Source organism: Aegilops tauschii, unplaced genomic scaffold (assembly GCF_002575655.3).
Source record: "Aegilops tauschii subsp. strangulata cultivar AL8/78 unplaced genomic scaffold, Aet v6.0 ptg000888l_obj, whole genome shotgun sequence".
NCBI lineage: Eukaryota > Viridiplantae > Streptophyta > Magnoliopsida > Poales > Poaceae > Aegilops > Aegilops tauschii.
The window spans coordinates 1-22500 of record NW_027333109.1 but is presented as its reverse complement, the minus strand read 5'-3'; the positions used below and the strand labels follow the sequence as shown (position 1 = coordinate 22500).

General features: G+C 36.6%; 5 non-coding genes across 5 annotated transcripts; 3 read left to right on the top strand and 2 right to left on the bottom strand.

The window, feature by feature from the left end:
• Positions 1 to 12493: 12493 nt before the first annotated feature.
• On the bottom strand, positions 12494 to 12581 carry TRNAS-GCU (transfer RNA serine (anticodon GCU)). Its single transcript has one exon. It is a non-coding gene; the product is annotated as a tRNA-Ser (tRNA).
• Positions 12582 to 16201: 3620 nt separating this feature from the next.
• On the bottom strand, positions 16202 to 16290 carry TRNAS-UGA (transfer RNA serine (anticodon UGA)). The gene has a single exon. It is a non-coding gene; the product is annotated as a tRNA-Ser (tRNA).
• An 828-nt stretch (positions 16291 to 17118) lies between these two features.
• TRNAG-GCC (transfer RNA glycine (anticodon GCC)) lies at positions 17119 to 17189 on the top strand. The gene has a single exon. It is a non-coding gene; the product is annotated as a tRNA-Gly (tRNA).
• A 2497-nt stretch (positions 17190 to 19686) lies between these two features.
• Positions 19687 to 19758, top strand: TRNAT-GGU (transfer RNA threonine (anticodon GGU)). Its single transcript has one exon. It is a non-coding gene; the product is annotated as a tRNA-Thr (tRNA).
• A 511-nt stretch (positions 19759 to 20269) lies between these two features.
• TRNAY-GUA (transfer RNA tyrosine (anticodon GUA)) lies at positions 20270 to 20351 on the top strand. Its single transcript has one exon. It is a non-coding gene; the product is annotated as a tRNA-Tyr (tRNA).
• Positions 20352 to 22500: the final 2149 nt, after the last annotated feature.

Below are 22500 nucleotides of genomic sequence, written 5' to 3'. Positions count from 1 at the left end.
CGCTCTCCTCTATCTTCTGAGGTCCTTAACCATCTCCCTGAGAAAAGTAGACAGTAAAAGCCAAAATAGACTAAATATATATAGCCTGAACGATCCTAAAAATCCCTCGAAGGAGATAATAAAGAACCCAAAGCAGATGGTATCCTACTGCAAGGGTGGTCTTAAGAATCCAAAAGAGGTTGCTCAGAAGAGATAGATGTATCCCAACCTCTATTGCTCTCGCGTAAAGACTTTTTTTTTACGCGACAGGAAAAAGTGACTACGAATTCCCCTTTTTGTTTGCGAATCCCTGTTTGTATCCTTTGAGCGCACGCCCATTAAGTAGCGATCAAATCAAGGAAATCGATCAAACGATCCCCGTGCCAGCCCAAATCATGATCTTCACCAACTTGGATTTGGTTCTCTCGCGAAAATCGCGAGTTGCAGAGATGAGAACCATGAAAAGCAAGATCCCGAATAAGAAAACAGAAACCGAGGAAGAGGAAACCACAAGAGTGAAGACTAGTAGAGTCTCGTCTTTTGTCATTCTTTGCTCCTTTTTCACTCAATGATTCCTTCGAATTTGCCGACCAAAAATTCTATATGTCTATTCTATCTATGATATTTCTATATATATAGAATATGATATCTAATATGACATCCGATTTGTCAAAGGGATTGGATTGGTGACTTACCCATTCAGTGACTTTGGCACTGGACGTTCCAAAAACGGGTACTATCGGATCGGGTGAATTAGAGAATAGACAGAGGTCCGTTGGCATTTCAGCCTTTCTTCTCCTTTCAGGGCCTATCCGAAAGAGAATCCAGTACCTCTTGGTCCTGAATATCAGAATAGGACGAACGAACCGGCCTCCGCGGATATCTTTGCTTCGGAACAAAACCCTGCAATCAAATAGATTGTCCCAAGGGCGCCATATTCTAGGAGCCCAAGTTATGCTATTGAAAATTCGTTCCTCTAGCAGTTCCGGTTTGAGCATTCCGTTCCCTTTTTCAAACTCCACTTCTTTTCATATAGCAATCCCTGATCAAAGAGAGAACAATATCCATTTCAAAACATTTCTAACAGATTCCTTAGTTCGGACCGACGAAGTAATGTCACTCGACTATTATCAACCTGACTGCAATCTTTTTCTGTCGGTAAGGATTGCACCAGAGCACCTTCTACTTCTAATAGGCCATGAACTATAGATAGAGAAGAATCATTCTGAGCGAGTACATAAGAAGCGATCCACTTTTTTTCATCGGTTCCAGGGGAAGACCAAAGATCTTGCGCGGCAGGTCCGCCAGAAAAACTCAAAAGAGAAAGAAGTCTCGTTAATCTCTTCATGCTCGTTCCAAGTTCGAAGTACCTTTTGGCCAAAGAAAAACCCGCTTCCTGACACGATTGCCTCTTTATCTTTATATAGATAGATTCTATGGGGTTATTACTTAGTAAGTCTATTTTGTACAAGAGCCCCTCCTATCTGATAGAAAAGGGTCCCATGATCCCGAGCCGATCTTACCTTGGCTCGCAAACCCCAAGTTTGTCTATGAAGAGCTAATCTAATTGTATTTTTTTCTAGAATGGATTTCTTATGTGGAATACTAATGGATAGGGCTTCGTTGCTAAGTGCTACAAGATCTAGTGCACTGGAACTCGTGGTTATGGACCCGAATCCTTTAGTATGGAACATTGTCTTTTCCAAGTAAAAACCCCTAGTATATGAAAGAATGAAAAGGTGCTTTCGTTCTTGTGGAATAAGAAGCCCTCGTACCTTAATGAAAGGAAAATCGTAATTTTTCGTTAGGTATTTGACCAAATAGGATCGTCCAGTTCCTACAGAACCTATCACTAAAATACCCGATAGGGCTAAGCGGAACGAAAAGGGTTTTCCATGAGATGGTAAATGAAAACGATTAGTCCCACACGAGGTTTGGGAATAAGTGATTGTCTGATAATGAGCAAGGAATATACGTCTTTCTGCTAAAGAGGATCTATTAAACTCATAATTCATTAGATCCTTGTTATCAATGCCAACTAGGTATCATAAGTAAATGGATCCCGGTTGTTCAATCCTTTGATAACCAAGGTCATTCTTTGCTAAAGAGAAATGATCACTATGAGTCAGACTCAATAGAATTGGATCCATTCCAAATAGCGAGAATTAGGATTCTTGATCCCTCTCAATCTCTCTTTCAATTCGAGGATCCAGAGAGGTGTTTTCATAGTCATCTCCGAATATTTGCCATCTCGGAATATTTTCGATTTCATTTTTCTATGATATGTCTTTCTATATGAAAATTGGTTATTTACGATGTACGATGATCCCTGTTAAGCATCCATGGCTGAATGGTTAAAGCGCCCAACTCATAATTGGTAAATTTGCGGGTTCAATTCCTGCTGGATGCACACGAACGGGAACATTCCATAAGTCTATTGGAACTGGCTCTCTATCCATGGAATCTCATCCATCATCCATACATAACGAATTGGTATGGTATATTCATACCATAACATAAGAACAATAAGAACTCGAATTCTTATCGATACTGGAACTCAGAGCATAGGAGGGAAAGTCGATTTATGGATGGAATCAAATACGCAGTATTTACAGAAAAAAGTCTTCGTTTATTGGGAAAGAATCAATATACTTTTAATGTCGAATCGGGATTCACTAAGACAGAAATAAAGCATTGGGTCGAACTCTTCTTTGGTGTTAAGGTGGTAGCTGTGAATAGCCATCGACTACCTGGAAAAGGTAGAAGAATAGGACCTATTCTGGGCCATACAATGCATTACAGACGTATGATCATTACCCTTCAACCGGGTTATTCTATTCCACTTCTAGATAGAGAAAAAAACTAAAGGAGAATACTTAATAATACGGCGAAACATTTATACAAAACACCTATCCCGAGCACACGCAAGGGAACCGTAGACAGGCAAGTGAAATCCAATCCACGAAATAATTTGATCCATGGACGGCACCGTTGTGGTAAAGGTCGTAATTCCAGAGGAATCATTACCGCAAGGCATAGAGGGGGAGGTCATAAGCGCCTATACCGTAAAATAGATTTTCGACGGAATCAAAAAGACATATCTGGTAGAATCGTAACCATAGAATACGACCCTAATCGAAATGCATACATTTGTCTCATACACTATGGGGATGGTGAGAAGAGATATATTTTACATCCCAGAGGGGCTATAATTGGAGATACTATTGTTTCTGGTACAAAAGTTCCTATATCAATGGGAAATGCCCTACCTTTGAGTGCGGTTTGAACTATTGATTTACGTAATTGGAAGTAACCAATTAGGTTTACGACGAAACCTAGAAATCGATCACTGATCCAATTTGACTACCTCTACGGGATAGACCTCAACAGAAAACTGTTGAGTAACGGCAGCAAGTGATTGAGTTCAGTAGTTCCTCATAGAAAATTATTGGCTCTAGAGATATGGTAATATGGAGAAGACAAAATTGTTTGAAGCACGCACAGAACCGGAAGCGCCCCTTGTTTCAAAGAGAGGAGGACGGGTTATTCACATTTAATTTGATGGTCAGAGGCAAATTGAAAGCTAAGCAGTGGTAATTAAGACCCCCGGGGGAAAATAGGGATGTCTCCTACGTTACCCATAATATGTGGAAGTATCGACGTAATTTCATAGAGTCATTCGATCTGAATGCTACATGAAGAACATAAGCCAGATGACGGAACGCAGAGACCTAGGATGTAGAAGATCATAACATGAGCGATTCGGCAGATTTGGATTCCTTTCCTATATATCCACTCATGTGGTACTTCATCATATGATTCATATAAGATCCATCTGTCTAGAGATCGTCATATACATCTAGAAAGCCGTATGCTTTGGAAGAAGCTTGTACAGTTTGGGAAGGGGTTTTTTGAGAGAAAAGAAGAATCTACTTCAACCGATATGCCCTTAGGCACGGCCATGCATAACATAGAAATCACACGTGGAAGGGGTGGGCAATTAGCTAGAGCAGCAGGTGCTGTAGCGAAACTCATTGCAAAAGAGGGTAAATCGGCCACTTTAAGATTACCATCTGGGGAGGTCCGTTTAGTATCCCAAAACTGCTTAGCAACAGTCGGACAAGTGGGTAATGTTGGGGTGAACCAAAAAAGTTTGGGTAGAGCCGGATCTAAGTGTTGGCTAGGTAAACGCCCCGTAGTAAGAGGGGTAGTTATGAACCCTGTGGACCACCCCCATGGGGGCGGTGAAGGGAAAGCTCCCATTGGTAGAAAAAAACCCACAACCCCTTGGGGTTATCCTGCGCTTGGAAGAAGAACTAGGAAAAGGAAAAAATATAGCGATAGTTTTATTCTTCGTCGCCGTAAGTAAATACGTAACTAGGAATATGGAAAATTGCATTTTTGGAATTTGCAATAATGCGATGGGCGAACGACGGGAATTGAACCCGCGCATGGTGGATTCACAATCCACTGCCTTGATCCACTTGGCTACATCCGCCCCTTATCCAGCTAAAGGATTTTTTGCTTTTTTCCATTGATCATTATTCTATTTATTCTGACCTCCGTACTTCGATCGAGATATTGGACATAGAATGCCACTCTTTAAAAAGGAAAAAAGGAGTAATCAGCTGTGACACGAAAAAAAACGAATCCTTTTGTAGCTCATCATTTATTGGCAAAGATAGAAAAGGTCAATATGAAGGAGGAGAAAGAAACAATAGTAACGTGGTCCCGGGCATCTAGCATTCTACCCACAATGGTTGGCCATACAATCGCGATTCATAATGGAAAGGAACATATACCTATTTACATAACAAATCCTATGGTAGGTCGCAAATTGGGGGAATTCGTGCCTACTCGGCATTTCACGAGTTATGAAAATGCAAGAAAGGATACTAAATCTCGTCGTTAACTGAATTCTGAATAGAAAGATTAAGAAGAAAAAAAAGATTCAAAATAAAGACAGAAATACCCAATATCTTGCTAGAACAAGATATTGGGTATTTCTGTCTTTTCTTTCTTCAAAAATTTCTTATATGTTAGCAGAAAAACCTTATCCATTAATAGATGGAACTTCAACAGCAGCTAAGTCTAGAGGGAAGTTGTGAGCATTACGTTCGTGCATTACTTCCATACCAAGGTTAGCACGGTTGATGATATCAGCCCAAGTATTAATAACGCGACCTTGACTATCAACTACAGATTGGTTGAAATTGAAACCATTTAGGTTGAAAGCCATAGTACTAATACCTAAAGCAGTGAACCAGATTCCTACTACAGGCCAAGCAGCCAAGAAGAAGTGTAAGAACGAGAGTTGTTGAAACTAGCATATTGGAAGATTAATCGGCCAAAATAACCATGAGCAGCCACAATATTATAAGTTTCTTCCTCTTGACCAAATTTGTAACCCTCATTAGCAGATTCATTTTCAGTAGTTTCCCTGATCAAACTAGAGGTTACCAAGGAACCATGCATAGCACTGAATAGGGAACCGCCGAATACACCAGCTACACCTAACATGTGGAATGGATGCATAAGGATGTTGTGCTCTGCCTGGAATACAATCATAAAGTTGAAAGTACCAGAGATTCCTAAAGGCATACCATCAGAAAAGCTTCCTTGACCAATAGGGTAAATCAAGAAAACAGCAGTAGCAGCTGCAACAGGAGCTGAATATGCAACAGCAATCCAAGGACGCATACCCAGACGGAAACTAAGTTCCCACTCACGACCCATATAACAAGCTACACCAAGTAAGAAGTGTAGAACAATTAGCTCATAAGGACCACCATTGTATAACCACTCATCAACAGATGCAGCTTCCCAATTGGGTAAAAGTGCAATCCGATCGCCGCAGAAGTAGGGATAATAGCACCAGAGATAATATTGTTTCCATAAAGTAAAGAACCAGAAACAGGCTCACGAATACCATCAATATCTACTGGAGGGGCAGCGATGAAGGCGATAATAAATACAGAAGTTGCGGTCAATAAGGTAGGGATCATCAAAACACCGAACCATCCGATGTAAAGACGATTTTCAGTGCTAGTTATCCAGTTGCAGAAGCGACCCCACAGGCTTGTACTTTCGCGTCTCTCTAAAATTGCAGTCATGGTAAGATCTTGGTTTATTCAAATTGCAAGGACTCCCAAGCACACGTATTAACTAGAATATAGATAATAGAAGGCTTGTTATTTAACAGTATACATAGACTATATACCAATGTCAACCAAGTCAGCCCAAAGATTAGCTATCCATATAACTAATTAACCAAACCAATAATTTTGTATTTGTAAATGAAGTGAGTCAAAGTTTTTAACTTTGATGAGTCTTTTCTATATGGGTTGCCCGGGACTCGAACCCGGAACTAGTCGGATGGAGTAGATAATTCTTCCTTGTTACAATAGAGAAAAATCCCTCCCCAAATCGTGCTTGCATTTTTCATTGCACACGACTTTCCCTATGTAGAAATAGCCAATTTCTATTCCAAAGAGGAAGTTCTACTAATTTTTTTAATTAGTAACTTGATTCACCTACTCTTTATTATAATAAAAAGAACATTTCAGAATGAAAAATAGAAAAGTTTTTTCTTGATCATTTATCAACCCTTTCCTGTTTCTTAATTTCGTCTAATGATTAATTAAGAGGGTTGACCAGGTCATTGATACGTATAATATCCAAATACCAAATACGCTCAGTGTGTGATCCACAGAAAGAAAAAAGAGTTGTTTTGGTGAACATCAAAGAAAAAACTTGCTCTTCTTCCATAAAAAATTCTTCTAAAAAATGCCGAACCCAATCGTTGCATAAAAGTTCGTACCGTGCTTTTATGTTTCCGAGCTAAAGTTCTAGCGCATGAAAGTCGAAGTATATACTTTAGTCGATACAAAGTCCGTTTTTCGAAGATCCACTATGATAATGAAAAAGATTTCTACATATCCGACCAAATCGATCAAGAATATCCCAATCTGATAAATCTGTCCAAATGGGTTTACTAATAGGATGCCCCGATCCAGTACAAAATTGAGCTTTTGATAAGTATCCTATGAGGAGAGTAGCGGGGACTATGGTATCGAATTTTTTTCATTCGAGTATCTATTAGAAATGACTTCTCCAGCATTTGATTCCTTACTAACAAAGAACTTTTTGGTACACTTGAAAGGTACCCCATAAAATCGAAGCAAGAGTTTGCTAATTGGTTTATATGGATTCTTCGCGGCTGAGTCCAAAAACAGAAATAATATTGCCAGAAATTGATAAGGTAGCATTTCCATTTCTTCTTCAAAAAAAAAGTGCCTTTTGATGCAAGAATTGCCTTTCCTTGATATCGAACATAATGCATAAGAGGATCCATAAAGAACCATAGGGTTTTCCGAGAAAAACCAGGGTACATTATCCCAAAATGTTCAATCTTCCTAGAAAAGTGGATTCGTTCCAGAAAAGTTCCAGAAGATGCTAATGGTAAGCAAGAAGATTGTTTACGAAGAAACAACAAAAAAAATTCATATTCCTGATACATAAGAGTTATATAGGAATCGAAACAGTCTTTTATTTTCTTTTTGAAAATAAAAAATGGATTTCATTGAAGTAATAAAACTATTCCAATTCGAATAATAGTTGAGAAAGAATCGCAATAAATGCAAAGATGGAACATCTTGGATACGGTATTGAAGGAGTTGAACCAGGATTTCCAAATGGATAGGATAGGGTATTTCTATATGTGATAGATAATCCAAATGCAAAAATTTGTCTTCTAAAAAGGGAAATATTGAATGAATAGAGCGTAAATTCTGAAACTTTGGTATTTCTTTTTCTTTCGGACAAAATAATTCCCGTAGCGAGAATGGGATTTCCACAACGATCGCAAACCCTTCAGATAGAATCTGAGAATAAAACTCAGAATAAAAATAATTTTTGTAATCCAATAATCGATCTTGGTTAGGATGATTAACCGAGTTATCCAAAAAATTCTGCTGATACATTCGAATAATTAAACGTTTCACAAGTAGTGAACTAAATTTCTTGTTATTACAACTAACAACTATTTCCACAGGTTCAGAACCATTTAATCCATAATGGTGGGCAAATGCATAAATATATTCCTGAAAGAGAAGTGGGTAGACAAAGTATTGTTGACGAGATTTATGTTTTTCTGAATACCCTTCGAATTTTTCCATTTGTATTTCTACTTGAATCAGAGAGAAGAAGCATTTCTCGGTTTATCGAATGATGATACATAGTGCAATATGGTCAGAACAGGGTGTTGCATTTTTAATACAAACCCTGGAAAGAAAGGGAGTCTAATCCACAGATCTTTTTCTGCTCCTTTTCTACCCAATTAGTTTATGTTTGTTCTAATTAAAAAAAAAGAACAGAACAAGTTTTTTATTTTTGCAGGCCAATCGCTCTTTTGACTTTGGAATACAGCCTCTTTATCAATATACTGCTTCTTTTACACATTCAATCCATAACATCCCTTATTCAATCCATAATCAAGAATAATTAGGATTTCTAAAAAAAAAAGAAAAAATAAAGGGTCCACTCATAGGAAAACCCAACCTTTCCCCGCATCCGGCACTAATCTATTTTTAACGTCTAATTAGAGCGGGGAATCATTCCAATTAGGAAGTTCAGCTCGTTGCTTTTTATTTTACCAGAATTGGAGCCAGGCTCTATCCATTTATTCATTAGACCCAGAAAATCGTAATTTTGGATTCCATTCAAAAAAGATTGATTTTATTACGACATGCTATTTTTTCCATTCATTACCTTTGAGGATCAGTCGTGGTCTTCTAGACTCTACCAAGAGTCTGGACGAATTTGTTGTTTCATCCAAATGTGTAAAAGATCATAGTCGCACTTAAAAGCCGAGTACTCTACCATTGAGTTAGCAACCCAGATAAAAAAAGGATCTTAGATACGATCGAAATCCAAAAATCAATGGAATTACACCGCGCGCTTCTGTCAAAACATTGAACTAGCAAGACATCAAAAGATTTTTTTATCGACCATGAAAAACACTCAAATGCCAAAACGAACAGGTCCGGTTAAATTCCACTAAAGTAAAGTTAAAAAAAGAGCGACCCTAATCACGATGGCCAAATTCTCCTTATTTTTAGCGATTTTTATTAAAAAAAAATATATATTATATTGTATGAGAATACATGCAAGAGGAACACCCTTATCATTTGAGCGAAGTGTAGGCGGAAAAATTGAATATGGAGTGAGGATAAAGAGACCCATCTATCTACAAATTCTATTTGTTCAATAGACCTTTGTCAATGGAAATACAATGGTAAGAAAACAAATTAGATAGAAAAAGTAAATAAAATAGGGGCTTATGTTGAATTGGCACGATATAATATAAATCCAAATAGGATTAAAAAAGAGGTAAATTGTGTCTAAATAATTAGACAACTAGGAATACTAATAATCTTCTCCTATCCTACTTTTTGATTCATTTAGTTCTTCAATTAACTCAAAGTTCTTTCTTTTTCTTTAAAGAATTCCGCCTTCCTTAAAATATCATAAACAGTTCTTGTTGTGTTGAGCACCCTTTTCAAGGAAATAGAGAATAGCTGGAACATTTAAACAAGTTTGATTCTTTATCGGATCATAAAAACCTACTTTTTGAAGATCTCTTCCTTCTCTTCGAGATCGAACATCAATTGCAACGATTCGATAGACAGCTTATTGGGATAGATGTAGATAAACAACGCCCCCCCCTAGAAACGTATAGGAGGTTTTCTCCTCATACGGCTCGAGAAAATGATTCGAATTTCTGTCGATAATATAGAAATTAGACTATGACGTGCATTAATTTCCTTACAGAAAAAACAAATTTCATTTATACTCATGACTCAAGTGGGCTAATTTTGCCTGACAAACTTCGAAGGCAAAATCCTTCCAAAATTTTTGAGTCGTCTTTAAACTCTTTTCTTTGTCTCATTTCGAACGAATTGACTTTTATTCCTTATTCTGATCCAACTCTGTTGTTGAGACAATTGAAAATTGTGTTTACTTGTTCTGGAATCCTTTATCTTTGATTTGTGAAATCCTTGGGTTTAGACATTACTTCGGGAATTCCTATTTTTTTTCTTTCAAAAGAGTAGCAACATACCCTTTTTTCTTATTTCCTTCGATAAAGCATTTATCTCTTCTATAGAAATCTAATAAGAGGGATTGATTCTGATATACTTTTATTGGACTTTATTCTTATTTTAACCTTTCGATTTATTTCTATATTAAGGATAGACTGACAAAGTTGGCCTAATTTATTAGTTTTCACTAACCCTAGATTCTTTCCCTTGATAAAAAAAATTCTGTCCTCTCGAGCTCCATCGTGTACTATGTTACTTAAACCCAGCGCAAATTTGGTTCGGAACGAATAGAACAGGCTATGTCGAGCCAAGAGCATTTTCATTACTATGGAAAATGATGGATAGAAAAATCCACAATCGATCATGTCCTTCAAGTCGCACGTTGCTTTCTACCACATCGTTTTAAACGAAGTTTTTACCATAACAAACATTCCTCTTTTCATTGCAAAGTGGTATAGAGAATTGATCCAATATGGATGGAATCATGAATAGTCATTGGTTTAGTTTTTTTATACTAATTAAAACTTGCTATCTATGGAGCAATATGGATAAAAGAAAGTAAGTATTTATCCGGGAAGCCTCCGCCAAGATCCAATTTATTTAAACCCATATTAAAATTCTATCATATGAATGAAACATAGTTTGAAAAAGACGACTAAACAAGTTTGCTTAAAACTTATTTATTCTTAAATTTCCACCCTCAACGGATGGCTCGAGATGATCAATCTTGAAGTGAGAAAAGAAGGATTGACTCTTCCTCAATAAATAAACTATCAACCTCCAAAAAAGTTTAATTAATTTAATTACTAGAATTAGAATTCTAGTAGTAATATATTTTTTCAGTACCAAAAACAATTAACTATAATAACTAAATAAACTATTCCAATGAAAAGATTGAAAGTTTTTTGGTAGTTATAGAATTCTCGTACTTCTTCAACTCGAATACCAAAAGGAAGAAAAAAATATGACTAAGTGATTTTATTTTATAGTAGAGGCATATCCTGAATGTGCTTGATAGATCCCATTTTTTCATGAAAATAAAGATAGTCAATTTGACTGGACTTAAGACTTTATTATGTTTTCTGAGAAAGAATAAGATATCATTATTCTCTTTAATAAACTTTTGTCTCGTACGGAATACTATATGATTTCACCGTTTGTTTCATCAGAAACAATCTGGGACGGAAGGATTCGAACCTCCGAGTAACGGGACCAAAACCCGCTGCCTTACCACTTGGCCACGCCCCATTTCGGGTTTTATGCGACACTAATAAACACTAGTATGTTTATTTGTTATTCGTCAATACCATTTCAATTACATAAAAAAGGAGGGATATTCTCTTGCTAGTATTCTTACACATGCGGATAATATAGAATCAAAAAAAATGCCATTGATCATTACATGGAATTCTATTAAGATATTATATGAAAGTCGAATTTATTCCACTCTCATTTGAGAGTGCAAATACAAGGAGGTATTTTGTGTTTTGGGAAAGTCCGAAGAAAAAAGATTTTGAATCTGCCTTTTCCTTCTTTCCCTTAAAAAATAACTCAAGAAAAATCCAATTATTTACTCTACAAGAATGAAATGCTTGTTATGCCTAATATACTTAGTTTAACCTGTATCTGTTTTAATTCTGTTCTTTATCCTACTAGTTTTTTCTTTGCCAAATTACCCGAAGCTTATGCTATTTTCAATCCAATCGTGGATATTATGCCTGTTATACCTCTATTCTTTTTTTCTATTAGCCTTTGTTTGGCAAGCTGCTGTAAGTTTTTCGATGAAATCTTTAGTACTCTGTATGCCAAATTGAATGATGTGTTCATTCCAAAAAAAATTTAAAAATGGGTAAAAGCCGAGAAGTTTTATATTTTTTATATTATGAACCTTCGATTCTAAAATTTAAATTCTTCTACATTGAATGGGTAGCTACAGCAATAAATTTGGATCAGCCTTTCTACTCCCCTGCACCTAGGTTGAGCAGGTACCTAAAGGTACCTACACAATACCTAACCACCTAACCCTATTTTTGCTATTGATAAGAGTGCTTATTATAAAAGAATTCTTGCAATTTTTTTCAAGAATTCTTTTTTGCATTTTTAGGTATAAAAAAAAAAACCATCCTAGTGGATCCGTGTGGTAAGGAAAAACTGGTAATCTATTCCTTAAAAAAAAATCTTGGAGATTATGTAATGCTTACTCTCAAACTTTTTGTTTATACAGTAGTGATATTCTTTGTTTCACTCTTTATCTTTGGATTCTTATCTAATGACCCAGGACGGAATCCTGGACGCGAGGAGTAAAAATTCAGTTTTTTTTTTTTCTTATTGGATTTGTTTCGTACATTTATCTATGAGAAAAATCCGGGGGTCAGAATTCTTTCCAATTCGAAAGTCCCAAATGATCCAAGGAGCGGAAAGAGAGGGATTCGAACCCTCGGTACAAAAAAATTGTACAACGGATTAGCAATCCGCCGCTTTAGTCCACTCAGCCATCTCTCCACGTTCCAAAGCGAAAGGTTTCCGTGATATGATATAGGCAAGAAATAAGAAATAACGGTTGCAAAAAACCCCCTTTTTTTCTTTCAAAAGTCTATAAAAATTATATTGCCAATTCCATTTTAATTATATTCTTTTTTCTTAATGTTAATAAAAAAAGAAGAAAAATTCTTGTTTTTTCTTTCTAAAAATCGATATTGGCCGAGAGACAATCAAATAGATTTTCTCTTTAGCGGGCATTTCCATATAGGACTTGTTATAATTATAATAAAACAAGCAGGTTATATAAAAAAAAACGCTTTTTTTGTCGATTATTTATCAAGAAAGCAAAAAGGGTTCTTATCAAATCCACCATAAAATTGGAAAGAAGCATAAAGTAAGTAGACCTGACTCCTTTAATGATGCCTCTATCCGCTATTCTGATATATAAATTCGATGTAGATGAAATTGTATAAGCGAATTTTTTTTATTTCCTTAGACTTAGACCGCGCAAGACAAGAATTTTTCGCTATTTACGATTTCATATTCTTGTTACTAGATGTTCTATAGGAATAAGAAGAAATCGCAACTCCTTTGCGCTACACATAAAATTGGATTTCGAAGGTCCATTTTTTTTTTCAGAATCCTCTATTTTAGTTCTTCCACCCATGCAATAGAGAGGGGAATGGGAAAAGAAGGGTTACTTTTATTTTCATTTTTCCCTTAAAAGATAGACTTTGAAATAGGAGTCTTGGAATAATGCTGAATTCAAAGGTTTATTTCTTTCTATAGTATAAGAAAAAACAATTTATTTCTATTTCTATAGTATAAGAAAAACAAATAGTATAAGAAAAACAAATCGAATCAAATTCATGGATTTACCACGACCTCGGTTGTGACTGTGACTCCATAGATAAAAATGGGAAATTTCTCTCTTCGAGACCATTGAAAAAGGGCATTGAACGACAAAGAAATCGTCCACAGATAATAAAACTATCATATGCCTTGGAAAGTGATATGAGGTGCTCGGAAATGGTTGAAGTAATTGAATAGGAGGATCACTATGACTATAGCCCTTGGTAGAATTCCTAAAGAAGAAAATGATCTATTTGATACTATGGATGACTGGTTACGAAGGGACCGTTTCGTTTTTGTAGGATGGTCTGGCCTATTGCTCTTTCCTTGTGCTTATTTCGCTTTAGGGGGTTGGTTTACAGGGACAACTTTTGTAACTTCTTGGTATACCCATGGATTGGCTAGTTCCTATTTGGAAGGTTGTAATTTCTTAACCGCAGCAGTTTCTACCCCTGCCAATAGTTTAGCACACTCTTTGTTGCTACTATGGGGGCCCGAAGCACAAGGAGATTTTACTCGTTGGTGTCAATTAGGCGGTCTATGGACTTTTGTAGCTCTCCACGGGGCTTTTGCACTAATAGGTTTCATGTTACGCCAATTTGAACTTGCTCGGTCTGTTCAATTGCGGCCTTATAATGCAATCTCATTTCTCTGGTCCAATTGCTGTTTTTGTTTCTGTATTCCTTATTTATCCACTGGGGCAATCTGGTTGGTTCTTTGCGCCGAGTTTTGGCGTAGCAGCGATATTTCGATTCATCCTTTTCTTCCAAGGATTTCATAATTGGACGTTGAAACCCATTTCATATGATGGGAGTTGCCGGAGTATTAGGTGCGGCTCTGCTATGCGCTATTCATGGAGCGACCGTAGAAAACACTCTATTTGAGGACGGTGATGGTGCAAATACCTTCCGTGCTTTTAACCCAACTCAAGCTGAAGAAACTTATTCCATGGTCACTGCTAACCGCTTTTGGTCCCAAATCTTTGGTGTTGCTTTTTCCAATAAACGTTGGTTACATTTCTTTATGCTATTTGTACCCGTCACCGGTTTATGGATGAGTGCTATTGGCGTAGTTGGCTTGGCTCTGAACTTACGTGCCTATGACTTTGTTTCCCAGGAAATCCGTGCAGCGGAAGATCCTGAATTTGAGACTTTCTACACCAAAAATATTCTTTTAAACGAGGGTATTCGTGCGTGGATGGCAGCTCAGGATCAGCCTCATGAAAATCTTATATTCCCTGAGGAGGGTTCTACCACGTGGAAACGCTCTTTAATGGAACTTTCGTTTTAGCTGGGTCGTGACCAAGAAACCACCGGCTTTGCTTGGTGGGCTGGGAATGCCAGACTTATCAATTTGTCCGGTAAACTGCTTGGAGCTCATGTAGCCCATGCCGGATTAATCGTATTCTGGGCCGGAGCAATGAACCTATTTGAAGTGGCCCATTTCGTACCAGAAAAGCCCATGTATGAACAAGGGTTGATTTTACTTCCACACTTAGCTACTCTAGGTTGGGGAGTAGGGCCAGGGGGGGAAGTTCTAGATACTTTTCCGTACTTTGTATCTGGCGTACTTCACCTAATTTCCTCCGCAGTCTTAGGCTTCGGTGGCATTTATCACGCGCTTCTGGGACCCGAGACTCTTGAGGAATCTTTTCCATTCTTTGGTTATGTCTGGAAAGATAGAAATAAAATGACTACAATTTTGGGTATTCACTTAATTTTGTTAGGTCTAGGTGCTTTTCTTCTAGTACTCAAGGCTCTTTATTTTGGCGGTGTATATGATACCTGGGCCCCTGGGGGGGGAGATGTAAGAAAAATTACCAATTTGACCCTTAGCCCCAGTGTTATATTTGGTTATTTACTAAAATCTCCTTTTGGTGGAGAAGGGTGGATTGTTAGTGTAGATGATTTAGAAGATATAATTGGTGGGCATGTATGGTTGGGTTTTATTTGTGTATTTGGCGGAATTTGGCATATTTTAACCAAACCCTTCGCATGGGCTCGCCGTGCATTTGTATGGTCTGGAGAAGCTTACTTGTCTTATAGTTTAGCTGCTTTATCTGTCTTTGGTTTTATCGCTTGTTGTTTTGTATGGTTCAATAATACAGCTTATCCGAGTGAGTTTTATGGACCCACCGGGCCAGAAGCTTCTCAAGCTCAAGCATTTACTTTTCTAGTTAGAGACCAGCGTCTTGGAGCTAATGTGGGATCCGCTCAAGGACCCACAGGTTTAGGTAAATATCTAATGCGTTCCCCAACCTGGGGAGGTTATCTTTGGAGGGGAAACTATGCGTTTTTTGGGACCTTCGTGCTCCATGGTTAGAACCTCTAAGGGGCCCCAACGGTTTGGACTTGAGTAGGTTGAAAAAAGACATACAACCTTGGCAAGAACGACGCTCAGCAGAATATATGACCCACGCTCCTTTAGGCTCTTTAAATTCCGTGGGTGGCGTAGCTACCGAGATCAATGCAGTTAATTATGTCTCTCCTAGAAGTTGGTTATCAACTTCTCATTTTGTTCTAGGATTCTTCTTTTTTGTGGGCCATTTATGGCATGCAGGAAGAGCCCGAGCTGCTGCAGCAGGTTTTGAAAAGGGAATCGATCGTGATTTGGAACCTGTTCTTTACATGAACCCTCTTAACTAAGATTTTCTTATTTATACCTGTTCTACTTTTTTTCTGTTCTGGCTCGGTTATTCCATCTAGCCGAGCCATTCATTCCTTTTTATGAAAGAAAGATAAGGGACAGAAAAAAAAAAATGAAAGAAACAAACGTATTCAATAAGCAAAAGGAGAGAGAGGGATTCGAACCCTCGATAGTTCCTAGAACTATAACCGGTTTTCAAGACCGGAGCTATCAACCACTCAGCCATCTCTCCACAGCCTAATCCTTATTTTACTCCTACAAATAGAACATAGCCATATAAAAAATAAAAAGATTTATTAGCCTCTAGAAAGATATCAGATACAAGTTCCTTTTCGATATATCTCTGTATACTGTATACACGGATACAGGATCCGCTATACCCGCTTGTGAAATAAAGAGTAAATAATCTCTTCTCACCCCCATATCCAAATAAAAAAGCGGTTTAAGTAATAAATTTGAATTAAAGAGAAGAATCAATGGATTCATGATTAAACCCCTCCTACTTCTTGTATTTTTTTACAATTTTGGTTTAAGTGAGGGATCAAATATGTAGTCAACTTTATTTGATGGTAGCTTGGAGGATTAGAAATATGACTATTGCTTTCCAATTAGCTGTTTTTTGCATTAATTGCGACTTCCTCAGTCTTAGTAATTAGTGTACCCCTTGTATTTGCTTCTCCTGATGGTTGGTCAAATAATAAAAATGTTGTATTTTCCGGTACATCGTTATGGATTGGACTAGTCTTTCTCGTAGCTATTCTGAATTCTCTCATTTCTTGAATTAAATTTGGTTAATATTTATTAACCCCATAAAAAAGAAATAATAAAGGCCATTTCTTCTAAAAAATTAGAATAGTGAGACGTATTAAAACGCAATTTGCGTTCCGAATTGCTAGCTCTTCTCTTTCAGTATTATGAAATTCCATTCCCATTAGAATATTCATTCACAGATAATAAAAAAAAGGAAAAACTCTAATATAATAGAAAATGAAATGAAACGGTCGACCCAGACATAGAAGGTCGACCCAGGCGGATATACGCTATAAAAATATATACCGTAGCGAGCGTAGTTCAATGGTAAAATATCTCCTTGCCAAGGAGAAGATACGGGTTCGATTCCCGCCGCTCGCCCCGCTTAATTTATCAAAGTACTATGATAAAAAGTTTAGTCTAGTTAACTGTTTAACTACTTATATTAAATTAAGTATTAATTAGGTGTTAGTCTAGTGCCCGTATCCCCTTACTATCTTACCCTTCCTTTGCATCCCACTCAAAAAAAGAGGGCGCTCCGGAGGCAGAAATAGAACTCGCCAACAGAGCTCCAAAAATTGGGTATTAACTGAGACAAACAACGGGCAAACTTTTTTTTAAAGGGAAGAGAGAGGTAGACTGTCCCTTTCGTTTCATTTTTATTTTCTGCAGGGTAGGGAGAAGCCTTGCGCCTTCTTTTTTTGAAGGCAAGTGACTTCGCAAACTGCTCAATTTTGCCCTCTAGGGCCGGGAACTAATGAATAAAAAAGGGTTGGATACGCCCCCTCTACCATATCTAGAGAAATAGAATAGTCCTTTTATACAGACTGCTAAGTGCGGAGACGGGAATCGAACCCGTGACCTCAAGGTTATGAGCCTCGTGAGCTACCAAACTGCTCTACTCCGCTCTGGAGTAACCAGAAACTGGTGGACAAAAAAGGCTTGAATACAAGCCTCTAACATGTCTAGACAAAGAGAATACTCCTTTTATACAGAATGGAGCGGGTAGCGGGAATCGAACCCGCATCGTTAGCTTGGAAGGCTAGGGGTTATAGTCGACGTTGGTTTGATTATTTTTAACGTCTCTAATTCAAAACCGAACATGAAATTTTGATTTCATTCGGCTCCTTTATGGATATTCTCACCACTTAACATCTATGTCAGCTTTTCTATTTGAATGGAACCAAAGCTCTCCGCTTTCTAGATGATCCTTATAGAGTAGGAGATAGAAATTCTATCTAAATCCATCTAATCTACTTACTTCGTTCCCTAATTTCATTCAAGAGATCCTGAGGAAAAGAATTGGGTTTCCACCGAGCTTAAACAATATGCGGATGGTTCTAGTAAACCAAAACTATCGTTTTTTTAGCTATTTGGCTTCCTTATTCCTTATTTTAAGAAGATTTAGTTACGATTGGAAATCAACTTTTTTGTATCTTCATCCATAGATCCTTTACTCATATTTTCAAAATTGGAATACTTAATCCAATGCAAAATTATGCTTCGCGACTCTGTACTCATAATCCTATTTTTTATTTTGGATGCAATTTAAATTAGTCTTTGGATACAAATCGCCAGAATGTATATTCTTCCTCAATATGCTATTGAGAGGAAAAGGATTTAATCCTTTATAAGAACTAAAGTTTTCATCGGAATATAAAAATAAAAAACTTAAGGATGCCTTAAGTATATCATTTCAAATTCAGTTATTATATAGAACGAATCACACTTTTACCACTAAACTATACCCGCTACATTGTAGATTATGGTATAAATGGTACCCTTTGTCAAGGATAGCCATTTGACAAGAAGGGCTAATTCCCCCTTATTGAATCAGATGGAGAAGGTTCATGACACTGAGCCGTTGGTACTTCTACTTCGATCGCTCGCCTTTACTTTAGGATTTAGATAGCCCCTCTGGTCCTGTAAAAAAAATCTTTTCTTACCATGCTAATAGCGCCTGAACCAAATGTATTTATTTTGATTAGGATCCTATTCTACGGTTACGACTACAATAATAATTATTTACTTTGCAAGGGACGTAAGTGTGTCAGACTGCTAAATTGTTTTATTATTCCTACAATATAAACTAGGGGATATAGGGGTAACACTGTCCCCTATAAATTCCTTTTTCCTTTTCTTTTTTGTCCAGAATTGAACAAAAAAGAAATTATGGAAGATGTTTTCTTCCCCCATTAAGTCCGAGCCATAGAGTAAGAGTGAGATGAGTTTTCCAAATTCATCATAGACTTTCCCTATGGCTTGATAGAAGTAAGCAGCAAAGAGTCGTAACTTAAAGAAAAAAACGGACAGGGCCGACAGATTTACCTGATGTAAAGAAGATCCTAAAAAGTCTCTGATTAGTCGACTCTCTCCATTTAACACTTTCCTCTCTCTCCTTTTTTTCCACTGACTCAATTCTAGTTTATTAGATTCTTGTTTAAAAGAATGAAAAAAGTTCAATAGAACTAAGAACACATAAAAAAATAGCATAGAGGATCAAGGCCATTACCAAAAAGTTCCTCCCAAGGATCCTATATCCTATTGGGTATCTGTTCCCCGCCTTTTCCCGCTAGGATCGGAAATCTTATATTTTCCATATCCATATACCGTTGAATCCTTGGGGTTCCAGAATCCGCCTATTTTACTAGTCTTCGGAAACGGAAAACCCTGAACCAAGAAGAGTTGGATATGTTATGTAGGGTATGTTTTTTTTTTATTAATTTTATTTTGAGCTCTCAAGATATCGATATATACATATACAATCTCTACATAATGTCTCTCTCTCTATCTCTATATATTATATATATAATATGTACATTATGCAGTAGACCCATAATGGGAAATCCAAGTGGCTAATTTTTGAATTAAATAAAAAGCCCTTTTAACTCAGTGGTAGAGTAATGCCATGGTAAGGCATAAGTCATCGGTTCAAATCCGATAAAGGGCTTTTTAAATTAGTGGTAGAGTAATCTCGTGCTAAGACGTAAGTCGTTGGTTCGAATCTGATAGAGTACTTTTCTACTAAATTGATTCACTTTTGTTCTTTGTTTTTGAAACTTTCTCTATATTTTTAGAGAATTTTATGACTTAGTGCGGGATGGATGCATTTTTTGGTCTGAACACTAAATGAAGCACGGAGAATTAATCTATAACGATCAACTAAAAAAAAATCCTAGATGAAAACATAACAGAAAAGTTGGAAAAACTCTTTGCTTTGGATCTATTTATACTTTTTCGAGTATATTGACAATTCCAAAAAACTGCTCATACTATGATTATAGTATAATCACGAGCGGTTGTATATGGCCCTATCGTCTAGTGATGCCCCTATCGTCTAGTGGTTCAGGACATCTCTCTTTCAAGGAGGCAGCGGGGATTCGACTTCCCCTGGGGGTAGGGAGTATTATGAAAGGAGGTTAATCATAGATTAGCAAAAACCCTAGAATAAATTCTTTCCTGGGTCGATGCCCGAGTGGTTAATGGGGACGGACTGTAAATTCGTTGACAATGTCTACGCTGGTTCAAATCCAGCTCGGCCCAAACCAAAAATCTAGGGCTTCGTGAGTATGAACTAAATCCTTTTGTTTTTCTTCCATAAAATAAAATGTCTGATCTATAGAAATAAAAGATAAAGAAAAAAGGGAAATTTTTTTTTTCTAATCCATATCTCTCTCATTCCTTTCTTACAAACAAAAGAGTTTTTCTTATTGAAGGCTGGATTATTATCCATTTTTAGTGATAAAAAATCACGACATACTAGTTATGTCACTCTCACTATACCCACGTATAATATAATATGTGGGTATGTAGTATATGATTCGTCTATTTCTTAGAGTACGAAAGACGAATCGAATCTTCTTATGGTTCTATTTAAGAATGGGTATGCCATACACCCCGCGGGATTGTAGTTCAATTGGTCAGAGCACCGCCCTGTCAAGGCGGAAGCTGCGGGTTCGAGCCCCGTCAGTCCCGAACTAGGGTTCAATGAATGGAGAAATTGATATTTCCTTTTTCCATGAAAAAAAGGGGCAGGGAGCAAGATCAAATACCCACAGGGCACCCTTACTTCACTTTTTTATTTTGCATCCCTCATTAAAGAGGGAGGGAAGGCATATAGGAATTTTTTTTCACTACTCCCGATCGATAAAGATAAAGAAAGACACACATACGATATGTGGATTAGTAGAATTTAGGATATTATATTACTCTATCTTTCTTTATGATGATACCATCCTCATCTTAATTTCCTATTCCACTCTTATGGAATAGAGTACCGGTATTTTACCGGAATCCATACATAAATCGTATTCCCTTTTTATTTCAGACCTCTTTTCCCCATCTCACTTCTACTGCTTATTTGGATGTCTATGTGACCCATAGAAAGTTGGTCATATAATACATACATAATTGTATGTATAACTATAAGAAAAAGGAAGGGAAATTGTATAAGATTAAGAAAGTAGAAGATTAAGAAAGCTCGTGGGTTAGAGATATAGAAAAGAAAAAGTAGAAAAGGATTAAAAAAGAGGGAATTCCTAATCCAATCAAAAAACCCATTTTGGTCTTAGTGTGGATAGAGGATCTTCCTATGTTATACTATATAACTCTCATCCGTGAAATATAACTCTCATCCATGAATTGATTTGATAGATCCGATATTCATAATATTGAATTGATTCAGTATTATCAGAATGCAAGCCCTACCCTTGAATTTACAAGATACCCCTTTTTCCTCTCCATGGGATTACATCCCGAGTTATTGTGAAAATAAAAAATAAAGAGGTTATGGAAGTCAATATTCTCGCATTTATTGCTACTGCACTGTTCATTCTAGTTCCTACTTCTTTTTTACTTATTATTTATGTAAAAACAGTCAGCCAAAATAATTAATTGGAATTCCAATTAATCATTGAAGAAATTAAAAAGGGATTAAATAAAAAAAAATCCAAGTCTTAAATGAAAGGATCTGGTTGGAATCTTAAAGTGTGGTAGAAAGAACTACATATAGTTTTTTCTACGACACTTTAGATTCTTTCTATTATATTATCTTTGAATCTACATAGAATAGATTAGTAGATTGAAATAGTTAAGTAGTCTAATTCAATTTCTTTTTTCATTGCATCCACTTAATTTCAATCAGGTCAAAATAAAAAAATCTAAGACAATTCTTGACCAAAGAATCCATGGAAGGAAAGAAAAATAATATTAAGAATAGACTATAGTAAAAAGTAAAAGGAAATGGAAAATGTGTGATATGCCGTGAATAGTTCCGTGGAAGAAAGTCGAATTTTCTTATGTATAGAACTTTTTTTAACCATTCGTCATTTCTAGTAGAAATTATGAATTGGTATAATGGCTCTTTCTTACATTACAACTTACAATACAAGAGTTTCTTACAGGAGTGAAACAAAACTAAAGAAAAAGATTAAAGAATAACGTTTGACAAAATGATTAATGCAAAATGATCCATTAATGAAAAGAATTGATACAACAATTTGATTACTTAATCAATTAGTAGTATCCCTAGAGTCCACTCCTTCCCCATACTACTAGTGAAAGAGAAAATGTAAAGACTACCATTAAAGCAGCCCAAGCGAGACTTACTATATCCATCTAAATTATGTCTCCTATTTCTATGAAGGGATTATTCTATTCTACTATTGATCAATAATCATAGTGGAATCAAGGG